The sequence below is a fragment of the Apteryx mantelli genome, chromosome 9, assembly GCF_036417845.1.
Source record: "Apteryx mantelli isolate bAptMan1 chromosome 9, bAptMan1.hap1, whole genome shotgun sequence".
Classification (NCBI taxonomy): domain Eukaryota; kingdom Metazoa; phylum Chordata; class Aves; order Apterygiformes; family Apterygidae; genus Apteryx; species Apteryx mantelli.
Window position 1 is genome coordinate 29,206,027 of NC_089986.1, and position 20,257 is coordinate 29,226,283.

General features: G+C 44.9%; 1 protein-coding gene across 5 annotated transcripts in view; it reads left to right on the forward strand.

Annotated features, from left to right (window-relative positions):
• Window positions 1-6,309: 6,309 nt before the first annotated feature.
• The window catches only part of MAP3K13 (mitogen-activated protein kinase kinase kinase 13), an 82,072-nt gene continuing 68,124 nt past the window's right edge, over window positions 6,310-20,257 (forward strand). For 3 of the 5 annotated variants that reach the window (XR_010885060.1, XM_067302049.1, XM_067302052.1), the window contains exons 1-2: window positions 6,655-6,861; window positions 15,345-15,470. The gene's annotated coding sequence lies outside the window, so the exon portion shown is untranslated. Of the gene's footprint in view, window positions 6,347-6,654; window positions 6,862-15,344; window positions 15,471-20,257 lie in introns of those variants that run through there. The other 2 variants (XM_067302050.1, XM_067302051.1) reach the window with 2 other exon arrangements.

Below are 20,257 nucleotides of genomic sequence, written 5' to 3' on the forward strand. Positions count from 1 at the left end.
CCCGCGCCACCAGGCCCACGCGACGTGACGCGCCGCCCCGCCGGGGAGCCGGGCCCACGGCCGGGCCCCCGCGCAGCCCTCGCGGCCGGGGTGACGCTTGTCCTCCTCGCCACGGGCCTGCGGGGCCTACTCCTCCGGAGTAACAAATCGCAGAATCTGCTGCAGCAGTGATCAAAGACATGCAACGACGAGGTTTTGAGACGCGGTTCCTGACAAGTTACGGACGCTCAATCTCTTTGCACGTTATTTTTATATACAGCCCCTCAGTACAACGATGAGATACAAAGGAGCGCGCCTTCCATCCCTCAGCACGGAGCAGTGGGGTACGAAAACGCATGGCACAGACTCCCCGAACTGCTGATCCCCACTGTGCGTGCACACACCGTGATGGCTTTCACCCCCCATGCAAGCGCAGCACAGAGAAATCCCCCCCAGGCTCCTAAGAGAGAAGCACGTTATTGACCGTCTTCCCTTGTGCTGGGCAGGGAGGAGGCACTGATGGGTCCCCGCACATCAGGAGCCCCCGCTAGCAGGGCAGCTCGTGGGAGTACGAAGGTGCGCTGAGGAGAGGGAGCTGAGCTGGCTTTGACCCAGAGCACTGGGAAGTGCTACAGTCACCAAAAAAGCCTGCTAAGACATAATTTAGCCGCAGACTTTCACTACAAATGTAACCAGTAGAGCCCGAATTGTGGGGTAATTGTCAGAAAATGATGAAAGGTTTTTTAAGAGCGACTTTTTATAGCATGCTAAAACCCAAATCCAAGAGCCTGGCAGGGTCATAGCATAGATGCACCCTCAATTAGGACAGCCACGGTTGTTTGATTTCAACTGATGCTGACACAAACCAGAACCTTTATAATACCTGTGTTAAAATACATTTGGAAAGCATGCTGCACATTATTGTTGCTTTATGAAATGCAACAGGCGCTTTGCATTTAAATAGAAAACATCTGTCACAAGGGTTGGTGCTGTTAAAAACTCTGCAAGAGACTAAGACCCACATGATTTTTAGTCAATACAGAAAAGCTAATATATCCTTTGGACTAAAATATAATTGAAGGGAAAGAAAAGGTTCTTCAGAGAAAAGATTCATGGATGTTGAAGAACTGACTACATTTCGTATGCGTCTATTGGTGTCTGGCTGTCCTGGTACACGACCATCCCTGGTACAGGTGTTCAGGAACCAATACAAAAGACATAAAGCGGATGCTACAAAAACATCTGCTTATAGAGCTGGGTAAGAGACAAGTCAGGCCCAGTCCACAGATTGTGGTGAATCACAAGGTGAGCTTCACAGAGAAACCAACTAGCAACCCCACGTGCTTCTCCCTGTGATGGGTCTGTAAGGAGGCCTCTCTCTCTTGGGAGCTGCAGGGTGTCAGCTTAGTCTGTTGGGTGGGCTGCAGTTTATCCCAATGAGCTCGAACTTCTCTGCTTGATATGTTTTTATATTTCTTGGCCTTTAAAAGTCACCCACGGGGCAAAATGGCTGCAGCTGCTTCAACAGATCTGGAACAGGTATTGATAATTTTAAAACTAGATTTACGTGTATGGAAAGGTCTGTGCTAATATATAGCCTTCACTCACAGCAACTACTGCCTTCCTTATTTTATTGCTACTGTGGTGGACCACTAGAACTCTTCTGTAATTTGTCAAACCATGTAAATTTAAAAGTCTGGCTTTGTTTTTTATAGGAAGGATAATACTCTGTAATTTGCATGTAAAACAGTGTATTTTGGGAGTGTACAAAACTATACCTTGGAGCTGTGGGGGCTAACTGATCTGTTGCTTTTTCATTAACCAGAAGAAAAGCAAAGATCACTTTGGTGAGTTGTACTTTCTGTTTATAATTTACAGGTCTATTTTAGTTGTCTTTTAATAATGTAACTGTCAGAGATGTGACAAAGCAGGAGAGCCTTCTGAGCCTGAATCCACACAAAAGAATTCGTTCTCAGGAAAAAAAAAGCTCACTGATTTTACAGATTGATGAAAAGGTTCCAGTAAATAAGGCTTATTGTTACACGCTTTGTGTTTGTCTTCTTTTTTTTCTTAAAGATGAATAGGGTTTGGTAAGAAGAGGTGGAAGTGTATTTAAGCTAAATGCACAACAACTAAGGGTTATGCATATGGCATATGAAACAGCTTGTGTAGGTATCAAATGTTTCTACTTCCAAGGCTCTTCTGTGTGGAACAAGGCTCTGCCCTCCAGACTGGTTGGCAGTTTGACAAAAAAACCCTGCTGACCACAAAACCAGAGGACGGGGTGGCAGTCTTCTCAGCCCTAGGCTTACCAGAAGACAAGACATCTTGCTGTAGGAAGAGGAATATAGCTAAAACTTCATGTCTAAAATTGCTCGTATGCTCATCCCTTGCTAGAGGACAGCCCTGCTCTGTTCTGTCTCTGGGATAGTGGATGCCATTTCAGAAGTAAACTATGATTATGGAAGAAGCTTTAGACTGTGTAAAAGCCTGAGTAAGCAAAGGCATGAAGAAGCAGGCAGCAAGATAGTTTGTGGATATTCCTCTGAGTGTTGTTAACTTTTGTCATCCCTTTGATTACTGGTCTTTTGCTTAAGCAGTAGAGGAAAATGCTCAGAAAACATACCAGGTGCCCATGCCAATTCTGTAGAAATTAAAGGCTTCTCAAGAGGAGAATATCAAATCCATACTCCATTACTAGAAATGAAAATGAGGGATATTCACCAAAGGATAGATTTAAATGAATACACACTTTGTGCTGTGGGTAAAAGAAAAAGAACCCTGCTTCTTCCCAAGCAGGAGCAATGCGAGTCTGTCAAGTCCCCTACAACCTCCTGAGATCAGCAGCCTTGTTCCAGAAGTACTGAATGGTGCACACGAATGCTTTACAAGAGGCTCAGGACAATCTTTCTTCCAGCAGATCACTGATCCGAGGTACTTCAGAAGATGCAGCTTCATTTTGCTATAACCTTATTCACATGGAACAGGAATTCCTGAGAAATGATTATTAGACTAGTTGAACAAAACACGTCCAGTTCTGACCCTAAAGGCATCTGAAAAGGAGTGTCTGCAGTGATGTTGTTCTAGCTGTAAGAATAGTGTATTTCCACTGAAACTACTTCCTAGGAATATGAAAGGTCTAACTAGCTGCATCATAAAACCTGAGTTGAGGTTTTGCGGTAAAACCTGTGGCCATACTCCTGAGAAGGATAAGAGCTCTGAAAACTCATCCTTTTTTTGACAGCAGCTGGTCTAAACATCAGGCCTGAATTACACGCTGCTGTTGAAATGGCTCAGAGGGCCTGCTAAATTTGCCAATAGCTGCTTTCTGCTTTCTTTTTTACAGCCACAACTTTCCCATTTTTGGGGGCTTTTTTTTAAAATTGTTTGGTGTAAAAAGAGCTACTGATCTCCTCACCCATATGATCTTTATCTAGTGCACAGTTCTCTGCTCCTGGCTAGTACCTTCATCTATGGTAAGAATATCGTTGGTAAACAGCTGATCATAAAAGAGTTTTCAGAGTTCTGTGGTTATGCACACTGTTATGTGACCTCCTTTGCTAAGTGTACGGTTCTTTTCCAAACTCTCTCCAAAACCAGCGTTCCAGATCCTCAGTGAGTTGGAGCAGTTCATTGCCTTGGGACTGGTACATGTGTAATTCTTTGAAAGGCATGGCTAGAGCTCTGTAAGCGTGGTAACTACATCTACACAGCAATATTGAGGGCTGTAAAAAATCATCCCATCTTAGAGTTTAAAATTCCACTGAAGAGCCTCAGCTGTAGAATGCTGTTCAGTTGCAGAAGGTTGTTTTAGCAAAAAAAGCTGCTAGATGGGATAAAGACTTGTTTAAAAACTCTTCATCCTGACTGGGCAAGCCATTTTCCCTTCAGTGAAAAGGGTTTTAAAAGTCTGGGAAACTTCACCTCCTCTTCTGTCTTCTAGACTGAAGCCTGGACATATTTAAATGCAGTATTTGTCACTGTTAATATGTACTTAAAGCCATGGCTGTAGGTAGAGAACAGTTGCATATCCAGTAAGTCACTACTGCTGCGCACCCTCTTCTAAGCAAGCTCCTCATTTTCTTTTAAAATGCATTTATGTAGGTGCGGAAAGCATGGTGACACAGCTTTCAGGCCAGGACAACTTGCCTCCTTGGGGCCGACTGGTGGCAAAACCAGCCCGGTGTCCTGGGAGTGGTGGGGGAAGCAATGTCTGTCCCGCATGTCTCGGGCCTGTCACGAACACGCGTGCCGGCTCCTGGCAGCTCCGAAGGCTCCTGGGGCAGGGAACGCAGCCGCAGGCGTGTTATAACCACCGAGTGCCGCTGACGCCCCGGCTCACCGGAGGGGTCCGTGCTCCTGAAAGCCTCCTTGCCTCAAGAGCCTGGGGAAGAAGAGGTGACATGTTGTGAAAGGGGTCACAAGCGACACGGCCGCCCTCCTGCCGTTTGGGGCCCTGAGCCCCGGGATCTGAGACCCACTGAGCGCGAGGCAGCTGCCCAGCTGGAAGGGCTGCCCCTCGGCACAGCAGCTCTCCCCTCATACCACTGGTGACGCTCAGCATTTATTTCCCTCTGTACAACTCTGTGCATAGCAGCCAGTCTCACATTTAAATTGCCTTATAAGAAAAAACATCATTTCAAATGAAGGATTTTAAGTTCTCCCCGCCAGAACAAGAGATCTGTCAGCTCTTTTTAATAGTCCAAGTCCACTTCCTTTTGTGATTTTTAAGTTGCTATATTTGCGTGGTTTCAAAGCAACACCTCCTGGAAAGCCGTGGTATTGCTGTGCAAGCAGAGGCATCTTCTTGTTGGATTTACGTAGGACAAAAAAGCAAGACAGCCAAGTGATCTTAGCACACAAAATGTGATTGGCTTGACCATTACAACTTCCACTGGGGGAAGAAATAAAAATAGGGGGCATGCTTCAGAACTTTTTTATATGAGCAAATACAGGCACGTACTGCTGTCACACAGGCATGATCACCTTTTTTTCTTTGTTTACACTGCGCTTGCTGGTTTACACTGGACAACATCACCAACAGCAATACAGGACTTTATCCAGAGGCCAATGGAGTCAATGGATAAAGGATGCTTACTGTCATCACCGTGTTCTGTAAAATGGACATCAGCATTTATCTGTGTCTTCTTATCCTATTCTCGTTTCTGTCCCAGTGCAAAACTGACTGCAGAAAGTGTGAATGATTCAGAAAAGTTTATTAAATGTTCAAAGTATCACATTCCCTTAATGTTGAAGAAGTGCTACTATCTACAAACAAACAAACGTACTACAAGAGACATGGAAGCATCACAAAAAAACCTGATGAACCAGATTACAGTTCCCTTATTCCTGGTATCTACAAAGTGGGTTAAGGTACTATTTTACTGTGAGTATTAACATCAGCATGAAACTGTACAACTAATAATTTGAGGTATATAGGAATCAGGCATGAAGAAAGCCAGGCAATTCAGGCAGAAAACTGAGATATGACTTGTATGTTCACACACTTCTTATGAATAAAAGCAACATGGGTAATTGTAGAGGGCCCTTTCTAGGAGACAGTAAAATTGCCAATAATGATGATACAACGATGCAAGTAATCAGTAAATCTTTCTGCTCTCCATTGTAGACTGCTGGGTGATTTGCTGATGTACCGCTAATGACACTCTTCTCTATCCTGTAGTAAAGTACGATACTGAAAGCATCCATCAAAGCTGGACATCATCCTATGCAGTTTGGCCATGTAAGTTGCATCCTAATATTTTGAAATAATTGGCTGAAAATTCATCTGATTATGGGGGGTCCTTGAAAACAGGAAGTTTCAGGTTACAGAAAAGTCAGCGTAAACGCGAAGTGTGCCAGCGTAGGATGTTGATTCCCGGACCCTCTCCTTGGCCCTTCGGTCGGTGTAAGTTCTCATGAATTGGGATGACGGAGTGTTCGAGGTACGTGAGGGGCAGGGAACTTTGGGGCGTGTGCGGAGGTCAGAGGGAGATTTATGGCTCTGCGCTGGCGTAGCAGGCTCGCCCGGCACCGCCGCAGCGCACGCCAGATAAACAGTCAACTGTTCTCCGCTGAAAACGGATAGGACCGGGGACGAGGCCTGCGCACAGAGCGCCAGCACCGCCAGGGCCCGCGACGGGCGAGAGCCGCCGCCGTAACCGCCGCAACCGCCGCCGCAACCGCCGTAACCGCCCCGGCCAACCGCCGCCGCAACCGCCGCCCCGCGCGCTCCGCCGCGGCGGCACTGCGCATGCGCGCCCCGCCCCCGCCCCCGCCCTCACCGCCCGCCGCGGAAGTGACGCGAGCGGGCAGGGCCGGCGCCGGGGCTGGGGAGGCGCTGCCGCTGCGCGGACGCGGTGCCCAGGTAACGCGGCGGCGGCGGCGGCGGCGGCCGCGGGTCTCCTCGCCCTGCCCGGGGAGTCCCCGCCGGGCACCGGGGCTGCGCGGCTCGGGGGCTGCGCGGAGCTGCGCGGGCGCGGGCAGCCGTTGCGCGGGGCGGCCCCTTCAGCCTGCCGCGCAGCCGGGCGCAGCCGCGTCCCGGCCCGTGCGCTGCCGCTGGCGGCGCCGGCTCCCGCTTCGGGGCGCCGCTTTACACCTGAGCGCTGCGCGTGTGCCTAGTGCTCGCGCTCCTTCGCGCACCGAGCTGCCGATAGCGCCTATAAAAAGCTTCTGAGCCAGCGCAGCGCTTGTGGGGTATTAACGTCGAAGAAGGAAGCGTTTAGGTAAATCTTCTCCAGACAGACGCTGGAGCAGATCGTTTCCGAGCCCAGATTGCGGTGTCCGTCCTAATCCTGTCTGGGCAAAACGTACCAGAGGCTCCTGGTGGTTCAGAGCAGTCTGCGCAAGCTCCCGGAGCGCTGCGCCTTATTCAGCAGAAAGGTAAGCGCGGTAGTTTGTGCGCTTCTCTGCTCCGAGGTGAAGTTTGGAAAGTGGAAGGGATGGCTCTAGCTGACACTGAGCTTGCTTCGCTTGGGCTGTCCCTGGCCTTGCCCGCTGGGGAGAAACAAGGTGGTTACTGGTAAGAAGTGCAGCGCTTCAGCTGTGAGGGAGACAGCACCTTGCCTCCTCATACGCGAAGGCAGTTCCCAGGGCAGAATCCAGGACCTCAAGCTTAGATGCATTGCCATCGCTTCAGGAAAAATCAACAACACTTGCAAGTGTAGTGCAATAAAAACAAACCATTAGGAGAAAATGGATAGGAACATGCCATTCTCCTTCCCCAGTTGAGCTCTGTGGGACTGTTGCTGCTTGAAACTACAAAGACCATGTTATGGCTTCTCTTGCAGCTTCTTTCCTGCTCTAGTTATGCTAGCTCAGAGGTAGACTGGCCTTGACAACCTGACCTTGTTCTCAAAGCAGCAGGAAACACTTCCTCCTGCATTTTCTCTGAGGTGGATTTGATTCCCGATCTGACTGCTCCAAGAAGGCAGTTGAGATGTTAAAGCCCACGTTTTCATGGTAACCGTGTTAGTAAGGATGGAATTTCAGGAGCATTTGAGATGATGCTACTGTCAAAAAGGGGTGGCCCTATGCACCTCTCTTCCAGCCGTGTGGTTATATGTTTCCGTTGCCTCTCCTGTGGTTGTGTGATCGCCTGGATTCATCCATCGAACTGGCTAGCAACTAGCACTGTATAAAAAGTGAGCTGATCGAGCTGCCTGTGTGCCGGTATTAACGCTAGTACCTATAAAAGGGAGAGGCAGGTCCACCCATTTTGGCAGTGTCATGGATGAAAAGCAGTTAAGCTGCTTGTGAAAGTGCACCCTGAGGCTGCGGTTCCCTGGGCAGCGGAGCTGGCCTAGTAGTCTGGTTTTTCCTGAAACCAGAAGATCTTGCTCCCGGCTCCCCTCCTCCTCCTCCTAGCCAGTGCCTCTAGCTAAGAGCTGTGCATTACTTACTGTGTCTCTTGTGTTCTGGTGTGGCTAATTTTCTACCAATTTAGTAGGTTGAATCAGCTTACAGAGGGGTCTGATGAGCACTAGAATTGACGCTAGTTAAGTGACAAAATGCTTGAGGACAGAGGTTAGTTAATTCATTTCATCACAGTCTGAAGTGTACTCTCAAGTGTTGAGAGAGTGTATCTCTCTGGAAGGATAAACCCCGTTCAGAGTCAACAGATTCACCCTCTCCCCCTTGCTACTTTTTTACAAAACAAATATTTTTATTTTGTTTATTTTGTTATTTCTGAAAGTTTACTTTTGGGTGATGACCAAACTGGTAAATATTAATATTAGAATGTAAGGATTAGGAGAGTAGAATTGTGGAAATCTTAAAAGTTTACCTGTAGTGATTATCACTAATAACTATGTTAAAATCATTTAAACAGATGTTCAATTTTAGAGTACAAAAGCAGTTTGCTAAATGTAAAGATGGGAGTACCAGCAAAAAACCCCCACATTCAGAGACAGTGAACAGGTGGATAAAGAATGGAAGCAAATGTGGTCAACAAGAAATTACTCTCCAGTGCTCAGTTTCGGTCTGAGCTGTATTTTAAAGAGTTGGTTTTGACATCAGAAGGATCTCTATCCAGAGAGATAATTAGAGATGAGAATATTATTAATGACTTATGTCAAAGGTATGCAAAGAATATTTCTGGGGTCTAAAGAATTTGCTTAACTTCACAAAGATTAAGAACAATATGCATTAAGAATATCAGTCTTTTGTTTATTGTACCGTTTTAAAGTCTGTATTAATAAAGCAGTTCGTACATTCTGTTCAGCTATTTAGTGGGAAATAAATGCTTCTTACTGTAAGGCCCAGGAGTTTTATATAAACCTTTATGACAAAATTTAATGGGTTAATTGCAGTGTTTAAAATGCTTTCTCTTGAAAAATGCTGAATTGCCAGAACTTGGTGTCGTCTAGTTTTAAATGACTTTTGCACTGTGGCTTCTGCTACTCTCTTGAACCTGTTCTGCAAGGTACGTGTCACATTGCTTAGATCCCCTTTTATGGAAGCATTTTCTTTTAGGTCCTTTATTAAGTTTACTAAAACCTAATCTAACTGCTGTCCTTGTAGAATTTATCTATGTTGCTTCTCATAAAGCAGATAAATTGTTGTTTGTTATCCTTGGTTAGAAAGGCTAGCGTAAGATTTAATAAATTACTCCATCAGATACTCTAGGCAGGTCTCAATAGTACAGTGCTTAAGTTAAATATTGACTTGCTGTATAGGACTTTGGTCTAGTGTAACCCCGCCGAACATCAGTTGCTGCAGCCAAGAGGGAAATATTGTGGCAAAAATAACGACAACTTAAAAATTACCCCGCTCCAAGTTGAAGGCAGTCTAGCTGTGCGCAGAGACTTCTGTCCCAAGCAGCGAGCAATCGCAGGGGAGTCTCAGCTGGGTAACGCTTGTAACTGTTTAAATGTGGCATTTAAACAACTCGCTCCTCTGTCTCTTTCCTATTTCTGTAGAAGATAAAAATTAATTAAAATACCATTTCAAGGAAAGTGGGAGTTAGAATGTAAAAAATGTTAGTTTTTTTGCAGCGCAGTCTTCAGCTACGTATGCATAAACCATCGTTTAGCATACTCGGGCCCAGTGACAGCAGTGTCTTTGTCCGCAGCATGACGTGAGTAGCTAATTGAGTTTGTACCTGGAGGAGCGGGAGCAGCCCTTCCCTGTCCCTCTGTACGTGGTGAAATGACTAGCATTTGGGGTCTCGTCGTTGGTGCCAAGTCTGGGTGAAGTCGGGCGGTCGTTTCCAATCTTGCTCACACTTGGTTATACTTAAACATACCTTTAGCTGGAAGAAATTTTGTGTGCAAATAGGCCAGTTATCGATAAAGTCTTGCCTCTGGGACCATTCCTCCCAGTGTAGAAGGCTTTGGGGGTTTCACACACATTATAATTTGAGGAAAAAAAGAAAAAAAAAGTCATTCTTGCAATTACTCGCTTTCAAATATGAACCAAATATAACAGGTTTCTGCCTGCTCCATGCCTCTTTCCTTGCTGCTTTGGGCTTTCTTGCAGAGTCTAAAACCCGACTGATAAAATTCCTTGAAAATAGAGGAATTCTTCTGGAACTGACAGGATTAGGTGCATTCCTCTGTGATACGGCATGTCTCACTCTTGAATGCTTTGCTGTGGGGAGCTCAGCATATGACGCTGAGAGGAGTATATTAAATAAAACTCATTTTTCTCTAGTTAAGAGGCTTTGTACATGGGGGGTGTCCGAGACAGTTCTTACTTCCCAGTGGGAAACAGGATTTTCAAACAGGTTGAGAGCTTGTTAGCAAAAATACAGCCAGTCCTGTATGGTGCTTTTGGTGAAGGAATTTCTGCGTGTTTTAATGGTAAAATCTTTTGAGCTATTTGTACATGAGTGAGGGGGAAATAAGTTATTTTATGTCTTGAGTAAGTTGGTTTACTGTCACAATCTAGTTCTAGGAAGATATTCTCCTGTATATTACTGAAAGACGGTTGGCTGTGTCATGCATCAACTTCATTTGCTATAATCTGAGGTTTTTGTTTGATGGCAGGTACACTTTGTTTTAGATGCGAGATTGGTTTGATAAATCCTGCCTTTTTATTTATTCATTTTGAAACCATTTCCCTAAATGTAGTAGACATAAATTGTCCCTGGCTCGCTCTGGTTATTCTGGAACGTGCTTTTATAGAGCTGTCTAAGAGGAGCCCATGGAATGAGTGATTCAGGTTTTTTTAGTGTTCCCGTCAACTTTTTTCACTTCATGGATTTAAAGTCATGATGTGGTTCATCCACGGATATGTTTATATTAAAATCCTGGTTTCACGCATGCATGGTTGTTTAGAGTGTGCGAGATCAAGATTTAGACTGAGCTCCAGATGGTGGTCGGGGATTACTTTGAGAGCTAATTATGAACGTTCTTTGTGCAAGTCTCAGTCTAATTAAATAGTTACATCACAAAGATTTTTTATTATAATGATTCATCAGGTAATTTAGTGAAAAGGGTATCTTTTTAACTTTTCAATGAAGCTTGCTTTCCGCTCTCCCATCAGGCTCACATTGAGTTGTACCCCAGCACTTGCAGGCTATTTTAATGGGCTTCATTTCTGGACTCTGCAAATGAGATCAGTGACCTCTTTGAAGTCTGAATGTCCCTTCTCTGCATGTGTGGCCTGCATTGCTCCTTGCATCCTTCTGCGGAGTGACTATACTGCTGTGGTGCGACCTGTGAACAAAGCCCTCTCTGTGGTCTGTTCAAACTTAGGCTTTGTTGAGTTAGTGTGTGCTATTTTTGGAGTATCCTAGTGAAAAGGTGGTCAGCCTAACCTCAAAGCCAAGCAAATAGGAGTGTAGCAATGCTTGGTGTCACTGCACTCATCAGCTGTTGGCTGCTGCCCTGTCAGAGAGCACCCTGTGTCACTGCAGGGAGGTGCTGGGGGTCATCCAGCAGCAAGTTGGTGAGAAAACATTCTTCATGTTCCTTTTGTCTAGTACTGTTGCCAGGAAACATCGAGTTTTTGGAGAACTGTGAGCTGTGGCTGCTCCTTTTTTGGCTTAACAAATTTGCTTCATTCATAAACGAAGGCCATGTGCTCCTGGCGTCTGCAGCTCTGGATCACTGTGCCACCATACCTTGCCAGGCTACGTTGTCTGCGGCTTATTTGGGGCCCAGTGCTGTGGCTGCAACAGTTTTGGCCTTTGCCAGGCACAGGAGGACTTGGTGCCAAAAGGGATGAAAGACTTCTCTCAATTATCCCTCTGTATTTCTGGACTACTCGGGGATCCCCCAGAAGATCCCAGTTTCCACCACTGGTGTGGTGTATCCAGCCCTGGCTTTCAATCAGCCAAACATTTATTTTTTGGTGGAGAAAACGTAGTGCTGGGGTCTCATGCTGGTGGTGCCAAGGACCTCAGCAGAAGGAGACTGATCTCTGAGTTTTCCTTAACGTCACCTGCTTTCTTCCTGGTTTCCTTGTGACGACCTGAACACTAAAATCTGAGGTGTTGCTCGGTGGCTTTAGGACCTCCCTTTGGGAATATTTGAATGCCCTAGTCACAGGGTTGCTGGGAAGACTCCTGTCTTTTTGTGTCTTCCCAAGTGGAAAAAGGAAGGCCTGCAGTGGTCTCATATTTGTGCCAGCAGGAAAAAAACACTTGACGGAGAATATAAAGCAGGGTGAAGGTTAAAGCTCTGCTGTTGTCTCAGTACAAAAGCTAATTGACTGGTTGCAGCCTGTTCCTATTTGTTGATACTTTGTAATCTGCTGGGACTTGTAGGATGCAGGAAGGATTTATTATGCCTCTCTCAGTGAAGGTTACTATGTTATATAGCTGACCAAGAGTACTTTGACCTTCCTGGTTCACTTACAAACACAGCACTGTCTGATGGGTTCTCTGGATTCCTCAAGGTACAATGTCCTGTAGTTTGGGCATGTTCTCCTCTCTGTAACTAGAGGAAATACTAGAGCTGGTTAGGTGATTCGATGTGTTCTCTCTGTTAAGAGACGTTTCTCCTGCAGCCTTGTGGGGAAGAAGACTGAGCAAAGGTGTTGGCTTTAAGCCAGGAATACTCTTTTCCTGTTCTATTACCTGTTGCCCATTCCTTGGGATTAAGAGCTGCTGGGGAGAGATAATGAAAACTGTTGAGGGGAACTGTTTGGTGCGGTCAAGTTTGGGAGCTCAGTAAGGTGCCCAGGTAGATGGCCATCTGAAGAGATAGCTGTATACAAATGTGCTAGCACTCGGAGCCATAGGGAATGTTTGCAGAGTCATTTTCCATGTCTAGGGCCATTACATACAAATCACAACAGACAGAGCCATCATGATGTCCCTTACAGATGGCGGGTTGGTACTGGTTTCCCTTTCCCTTTGGCAGGAAGCAGTTGATCTGGGGGGCCAGTGCCTCAAACTTGCTGGTGAGCTGATTGCTTTCCCATGGTTCTGACCGCAGCCAAGATCATTCCCCAGACTCTGTGTGATTTGATCAGTGCCCTCTTCAGAAACCATGTTACCTTGAAGTTGATTTCTTGCCTTGAATTCCACTGGGAATTGTCAGTTGTTCAAATCGACTACAGCTCAGGGTCTTGCAAAATGTGATGCGCTGTGTTGAATCAGATGATGCTTGTGTAATTTTGTTGATTCCCTCCTGGCCAAGGTGGTTTTGCCCCTGGAACCTTCTGCTTCTTTTGTGGGAGGCGCATATGGATGCAGGACTTGGAGACCCCTAACCTCAGATTTGTGCTTGTTGCATTTCATGGACTGAGTGCTGGGTAGATCTTGACACTTCAAACAGCCTGTTTTTCTCCAGTAAGAAACTGTCATCAGTAGCAGAAAAGATTTTAGTACAGAACCTGCTCAAGCAAGTAGCTAGTTTTCCCTCTTGTGCTCAGTGAGCTCACTATTTTCTTCAGAGGTCACAATACTTAATCCTCCTTAATTTCTCCTCTTTGCAGATGAGTCAAGTCATGCTTTTTCCATGTTGCTCCCTAAGATTTCATTTGAATCTATTTTTTCTTTGAAACCTCACATCTCCAGGGCAGAGGCACTATGCCATGCTTGTGTGTTGAGAGCACTTCTTTCCATAATCAGAGGATTAGATCTTCCAGATGCTCTTTGAGGCCACTACTGAGAAACCAGGGCTATTGCCAGAGTAACCTGGAGGTCCACTAGAGACTCTTACGAGCTTGATTATGCCTGTGTGAAGAGAGTTATCCCCCCTACCCTGGCCCATTCAAATTACGCTGATGGAAGCATTCTTCACTCAAACTAAGTCTGCTATCGCTCTACAGCAAAAACCTGGATGTGTGTTCAGATACTCACCAAGCACTGTCACTTTGCAGAGTCATCCAGGAACAAAACTGTGTTTTTTGGAGCTCTGGTGAGATTACCATTTGTGTGGAGGACTCTGACGTTTCTAGAGAGCTGGGAATGGGTGGCTCCCAGAAGGACTGCACACGTATGCTGGGCATATGAGCAGTTGCTTGAAGACAATTACTTTCCAGTGGTGGATGTTCTTAAATCTAGGTTGTCTGTATGAAATTCTTCCTACTCGCCTTCTCTTTTTGCAGCTCTTTTAAGCTGCAGCAACAAGTTGAGAAGAACTGACAGTATGGGATATATGCAAAACCTGTGTGTCTGCAAAGCAGTGTGGGACTTACCCTGCAGACACTGCCAAAGGGGGAAAAATCTTGAGACTGTGCATCTCAAGCAGTCAAGCATGAAAATGAAAATGGATAGTACATACTGCACTGTAATTATTGGGAAGTAGCTGTCTTTTCCTAGACTTCCTGGCTACTGGGAGCCTTGAGGGTATGACCTGAATAAGCTAAAATAGATGGAGAGTTTCACTGCCTCGGATAGTTTTATAACTCTTCGGCAGACGTTTCAAAGGACAGGCTACAGTGTGTTACGGGAAAACAGGAACTGCAGGACAGTCGGTGTTGAAATTCTATCTGCCTAAATAGCTGGTAGTCCAAATCCATTAATATTTGCTTATTTAAGTTGCTTTTAATGTCGGATTTTAATGAGTTGGAGGTTGTCTCTGAAAATCCAGTGGCACCAGTCAGAGTCTAGGTGTCTGGCTCTCAAATACGGATTTCTCACATTTCATAGGCATGAGGTCTGTCCTGGAGCACTCAGCGTTTGCTAGATTATAGCATGTTTTAGTTCAATTCATATTGATGTAGGTAAACAGTGAGTTTCTTGATTTGGGTGGAGCCCTAGGGTTAAGCCTTGAAGAGGGAGGAATCCTCCAAGAAGCTGGGTATAAGAAAACGTGACCTTGGCTATTCTCATACCAATCCATTTATATACTTGATGTGATTCTTGCTAGTGATGTAATTATTTTGGCTGCAAAATGGGCCTGTTGGGGAATTTGTTTCTATTTGTTTCTATGGCATTTGCTCGTTGACAATCCAAATACTTTTGCTTTGCCTTTTCAGTCCTAGCTTCCAAACATATACCAAACTCCTCAAAACCCCCAAGTGCCCTGGTGGTGTGGCACAGTTGGAATGGGATGCCCCTAATGAGGCTGGGGAAGCTGATCTATTACCTTGACAAAATTAAGCAGAAAAAGACAGTGTTACTACTTTTGAGATAACCCTAAGTGTAGCAAATATATATCCATAAGTAAAATGCAGGAGATGCAATGAAAAGGGATAAGTCGCTGCTCCCCGCACCCAATCTTCAGGTTAAATTCTCAACATGCTACTGTAATGCAGATAATAAATATGTGAACTGTGACGGTCAAAGATGTAAAGAAAGAAGCTCTTGCTGCCTCTTTTGAACTCTGGCAACATAGTTATTCAGTAACTGTACCCATCAGGTTGGTTTCAGGTAACTTTTCAGTGTGCCATTTAAAAAGCAGGAAAATGTAATGTTTATGTAGCATGGTATCTTTGAGAGCTGTATTTTAAATTGAAATTCTTTTCAGATGTCCGGAATACCAGTTTACAAGAGGAACAGCAGAGAGGTCTAACTACAAGAACTGATGGACCATTACATCTTCCAAAAATGAGCCAATTCACGCTTTTCTTCTGGAAACGAAAATGTCTTGAAGGTGAGTAGATTTTGTTTGTCTGTGACAAATGAGCTTTTCAATGTCTTGGGCCTTGACCATAAGTCTTCCCAAAGACTGGTCTGCCCTCATTTCGGCTCAGTGTGCACCTGCCTTTCTGGGATGGCTCAGCCCATAGAAAAACGCCTATGAATCTGTGCATTTTGTCAGTGGAGGAAATATCTAGCAAGTAGGTATGTTTTCCACCATGTCAGTTAATTATGTTTAATTTGGAAGTGTTTGAGAAATCTTGAGTACTTGGACAAAGAGGTGATTTATTTGGATTTTTTTTTAGTGTTTTCTTTAAAGTTTGTAAGATAAACTTTTGTTTAGTTTGGTGAATATATCTAACTAAGTAAGCCATTTTAAAGTTCTCTTCCAGCAGTATCTCAAGCAGTATTATCACTGCTCAGAGAAGCTGAGGAAGAGTGCTTGCTGTCAGAGACGATAAATCAGTTTCCCCAAAGTACAGAACATGCTTGAGTGAAATCTAATCAAAATAATGTTTTGTAGAGTTTGTGTTATCTTTTATGTTATTTTTGTACTCAGCCCCTTAGGGCTGTAGATGGTGACCGCACACTATTCTTTTATAAAATCCTTTAATAACAGAAATGAAAATGGGAAATGTCATGTAAGTTCTGCTCCCAATATTGAAATAGAGGTAAAGGATTTTTGACACAAACAATTAAGATTTAAAACATCTTATTTTAGACTTTACTGGTACTTTAATAAGTAACATATAAAAGAATGCTGTAAGCCTAAGTTTGCCTGATTAGTTACATTAATTCTGATTTTAATTAGGCTCCTTCCTCCTTTATAATACTCTTGGCTGGTAAATTTGCTTTTCCATTAGTTAATTTACCGATATATATATTTAATATAAACACTATAGTGCCTGTTAATTCAAAGCTAATAGTGGAGTGTAAATTGTGAGAAATGTGTCTGGGTGATTACCAAGTGTCATTCTGTCTGCACAGAAATGATTTCAGTGTCCTGTGCTGGAGCCACAGGCCTCTGGTGCACAAATACTTTTCAGCATGAGAAGCAGGCCTGGTAGAAACTTTACGTGCACCGAATTCAGTTTTCCTGTGTTTTTGCAGACTTGAAGCTCCATATCTCATTATCCTTGAGAGTTTTTTAAGTCTTTGTATACATGGTAGCACTGGTGAGCATCTCTCACAAGTGTAATACTCGACAGAGGTAGGAGAGGATGCAGTATCGGGGGGGGCATTGCTAGTCAAGAAAGAAAAGAGTCGTCGTAGCTGGCGAGGGGAATAGTTTGCATCATCTACATTATTTGGTCTCTGCTGTTATCTGTATGGGTCTGAATAAAGGGATGGAAAACTGAACCCCCAAACCCAAAAGTGTTGCTCAGTTCTGAAAAGCTTCTCTTGTATCAACTAATTGCCTATATTTTGTAAGAGCCCTCTTTGTATTCAGCCAGATGAATTGTGGGATGTTTTGGGAACGTGTTTGGGTAACTTCATTTATATATTAGACCCTTGGGACTTGTGTATGAAAAGTTGTCCTGAATGAAAGTGAGTTGCAGTATTGGGCCCATGTTTGACTTTCACTAATTGTGTGTTGCAATGGGCATTCCTCCCAGCTACGTGTGGGGAAAAGGTAATTCTTAAATGCTCAAAAGTACAAACCAAGGACAACTGAGTATCTTTTTTGCCAGCTGTGACAACCGGATTGTGTGTTTCTGTTATATATAGTTAGATTCTGAGGACTCCTGGAAGACTTTAAATAGGTAATTGCTATTAATGTTTCAAACTTTCTACTTGAAAATATGAACAGTAATCTAATGTTACAGAAAAGTTGTATGTGTTTTAAGGTCTATATATAAGTTGAGTGTCTCCCATGTGTAATTCACACTTTTTGCTGTACTGTGTTTACAGTCAACGCATTCAAAACACACTTGAAGTGAAACTTGTCATGCCCTAGTTTCTTTCCACGTTATGCATTTTTTGTGTGTAAAGAGGTTGTGAATGGTTCCATATATGTATAATGATTTTCAGTTATTTTGAGGGAAAGGGTCTTTTAAAAAATCAGTCTATGAATTCTGTGCCAGTTACTATCTGTATATTAATCTCCAATATTAAAAAGTTCTTCTTGTGACATTTGAGTGATTGCAAAAGTCAATAGTTACAGCAGGTGCTGTTGATATCCGTATGTTTCGAAGGTAGAGATGCCATCTGTGAATCCTTTTGCCAGAAAAGCTGGGAATTAGGGAATCTCACTTGGAAATATTTATTCGTGTGTAGTCTGTCCTTTCCTATTGATATGGGTCAATAGAAATAGCAGTTCTTCCTTCTACTCTGTCCTCTTTCTTCTGCTTTCTCACCTTTTCCTGTGAAAATCGCAAATTTCATCTGCGGAGAAAGATTGCGCGACAGAGTAAAGACAGACTGAACGTGAAAGGAAGATATTTTTCCTGCTATAAGGCTTTTTTATTCTCAATGGTCAGGAAGAGCTGAGCTCCCACTGCTTTCCCAAGCTCTGCTGTCACCTGATCAGGCACTGGTCAGCGAGCCTGGATGGAGGGATCCTCCTCTGTATGAGTCGTTAGGTAAATACCGGAGAGTGTTGGTGTTCCTGAGACTGTCTGCCTCAAGTACTTGCTCCTGTTGACTTACTGAGTTCATTCCTGCTGTCAAAACCCCAGCTATTTCTCCGCACAGGACCTTCCCACTGTTTGCAGTGGTAGAGAGAGACCTCCGCTGGAGCTAGTAGCTGTTCCGACCTTGTTAGAGCATATTTTCAACAGTCACTGGAAAATACTTGGAGGTGGAATACCTGGAAAATACCTGGGGAGGAATAACCCCATGCAGCAGTACAGGTTGGGGGCTGACCTGCTGGAGAGCAGCTCTGCTGAGAAGGACCTGGGAGTGCTGGTGGACACCAAGTTAACCATGAGGCAGCAATGTGCCCTTGTGGCCAAGAAGGCCAATGGTATCCTGGGCTGCATCAGGAAGAGTGTTGCCAGCAGGTCGAGGGAGGCGATCCTCCCCCTCTCCTCAGCCCTGGTGAGGCCACATCTGGAGTACTGCGTCCAGTTCTGGGCTCCCCAGTACAGGAGGGATGTGGCACTACTGGAGCAAGTCCAGCGAAGGGCCACAAAGATGATTAGGGGACTGGAACATCGCTCTTATGAGGAAAGGCTGAGAGAGCTGGGCCTGTTTAGCCTGGAGAAGAGAAGGCTGAGAGGAGATCTTATTAACGTGTACAAGTATCTGAAGGGAGGGTGTCGAGAGGATGGGGCCAGACTCTTTTCAGTGGTGCCGAGCGACAGGACGCGAGGCAGCGGGCACAAACTGAAACACAGACACTTCCATCTTAACATGAGGAAAAACTTTTTCACTGTGAGGGTGACAGAGCACTGGAACAGGTTGCCCCGAGAGGTTGTGGAGTCTCCTCCTCTGGAGATATTCAAAACCCACCTGGACGCGATCCTGTGCAACGTGCTCTAGGTGACCCTGCTTGAGCAGGGAGGTTGGACTAGATGATCTCCAGAGGTCCCTTCCAACCTCAACCATTCTGTGATTCTGTGTTTCCAGCAAAACAGTTAGTACTGGTTCTTGTCATGATCAGGGACAGCATCGTGGTTTGCCAGATGGCCTGCAAGCCAGATCTGGTCTGTGCTCTGGTCACATCCCTCCTGCAGGACAGGACACCAGTGGACATGCTGCTCTGGTCTCCTGTGGAAACACCAGAGCCCACTGTGCTTTGAGCTGTTACTGGAGCGGGGGGTGGTCAGAGCTCATGGCTGCCTTGCTGCTGTTAGGGGCAGCTGGCTCCTGCGTGTAGGGTTTTAGGTCTGGAGATCTGAGCTGTGCTCCTCAGGCAGCTGTTGTAGCCCAAGGGTGGCTGAGTAATGATATGCTGCTGTCTCGTTGAAGAGATTTGCAGCTCATGCAGAGGGACCAGGCACTTCAAATATTTCTTCAAATATTCAAATATTGGATGTTCCTTTGCTGTTACTGGTATTTTCTCCAGGGCATTGGTTATCCCCTTCTGCCAAGGGAATCTCTTCCTACCGTCTCCAGAGATGCTTAAAGAAGTCCAGCTAATTAAGGAGGTATCTCTGCCCCCCCCCCCCAACTTACCATTTTCAAGGCAAAGCAGCTGCCACGTGATGCTGAGATCTGAAGAATTTCATGTTGTAAACTGAAAGTGCCATGGCAGCAATTCAGCTGTGGCACAAGTAGTGGAAGCAGCCTAGGACATAACAGCAGGTTTCCTAGAAAGTCAGTCAGACTCATCCCCACATTGAGTTTATAGCTTTTGTCCAAGTTACTGCTGTGAATTTTACAGCTTGCTTGGTAGATATACACATAAACTTATTTTGGATATTTCATTTGCTGTGTTGGAAATGATTTGTTTTGCTTTGACCAGTGAAATATTATCGCTGGGGACTAATAGGATTCATTCGATGTCAAAGGAAGCCGTCCTATCAGTGTCAGTCTAAGGCGTGCTGTCCTTAAACGTTTTGTGCAACCGCTTCGCTTTAAATGGCTTTCCGTGAGCAAACCTTTGGGAATCCCTGATCCGGTTCCTCACTGTGCCAAGAGGGGTCTGCAGGCCTGTTTAGGTAGAGAATGAGTGTTGGGATTAAAGGCTGCAGCATGCCTTTCTGTTATTAAGATCTGCTATTAAGATCTGCTATTAAGATCTGCTATTAAGATCTGCTATTAAGATCTGCTATTAAGATCTGCTATTAAGATCTGCTATTAAGATCTGCTATTAAGATCTGCTATTAAGATCTGCTATTAAGATCTGCTATTAAG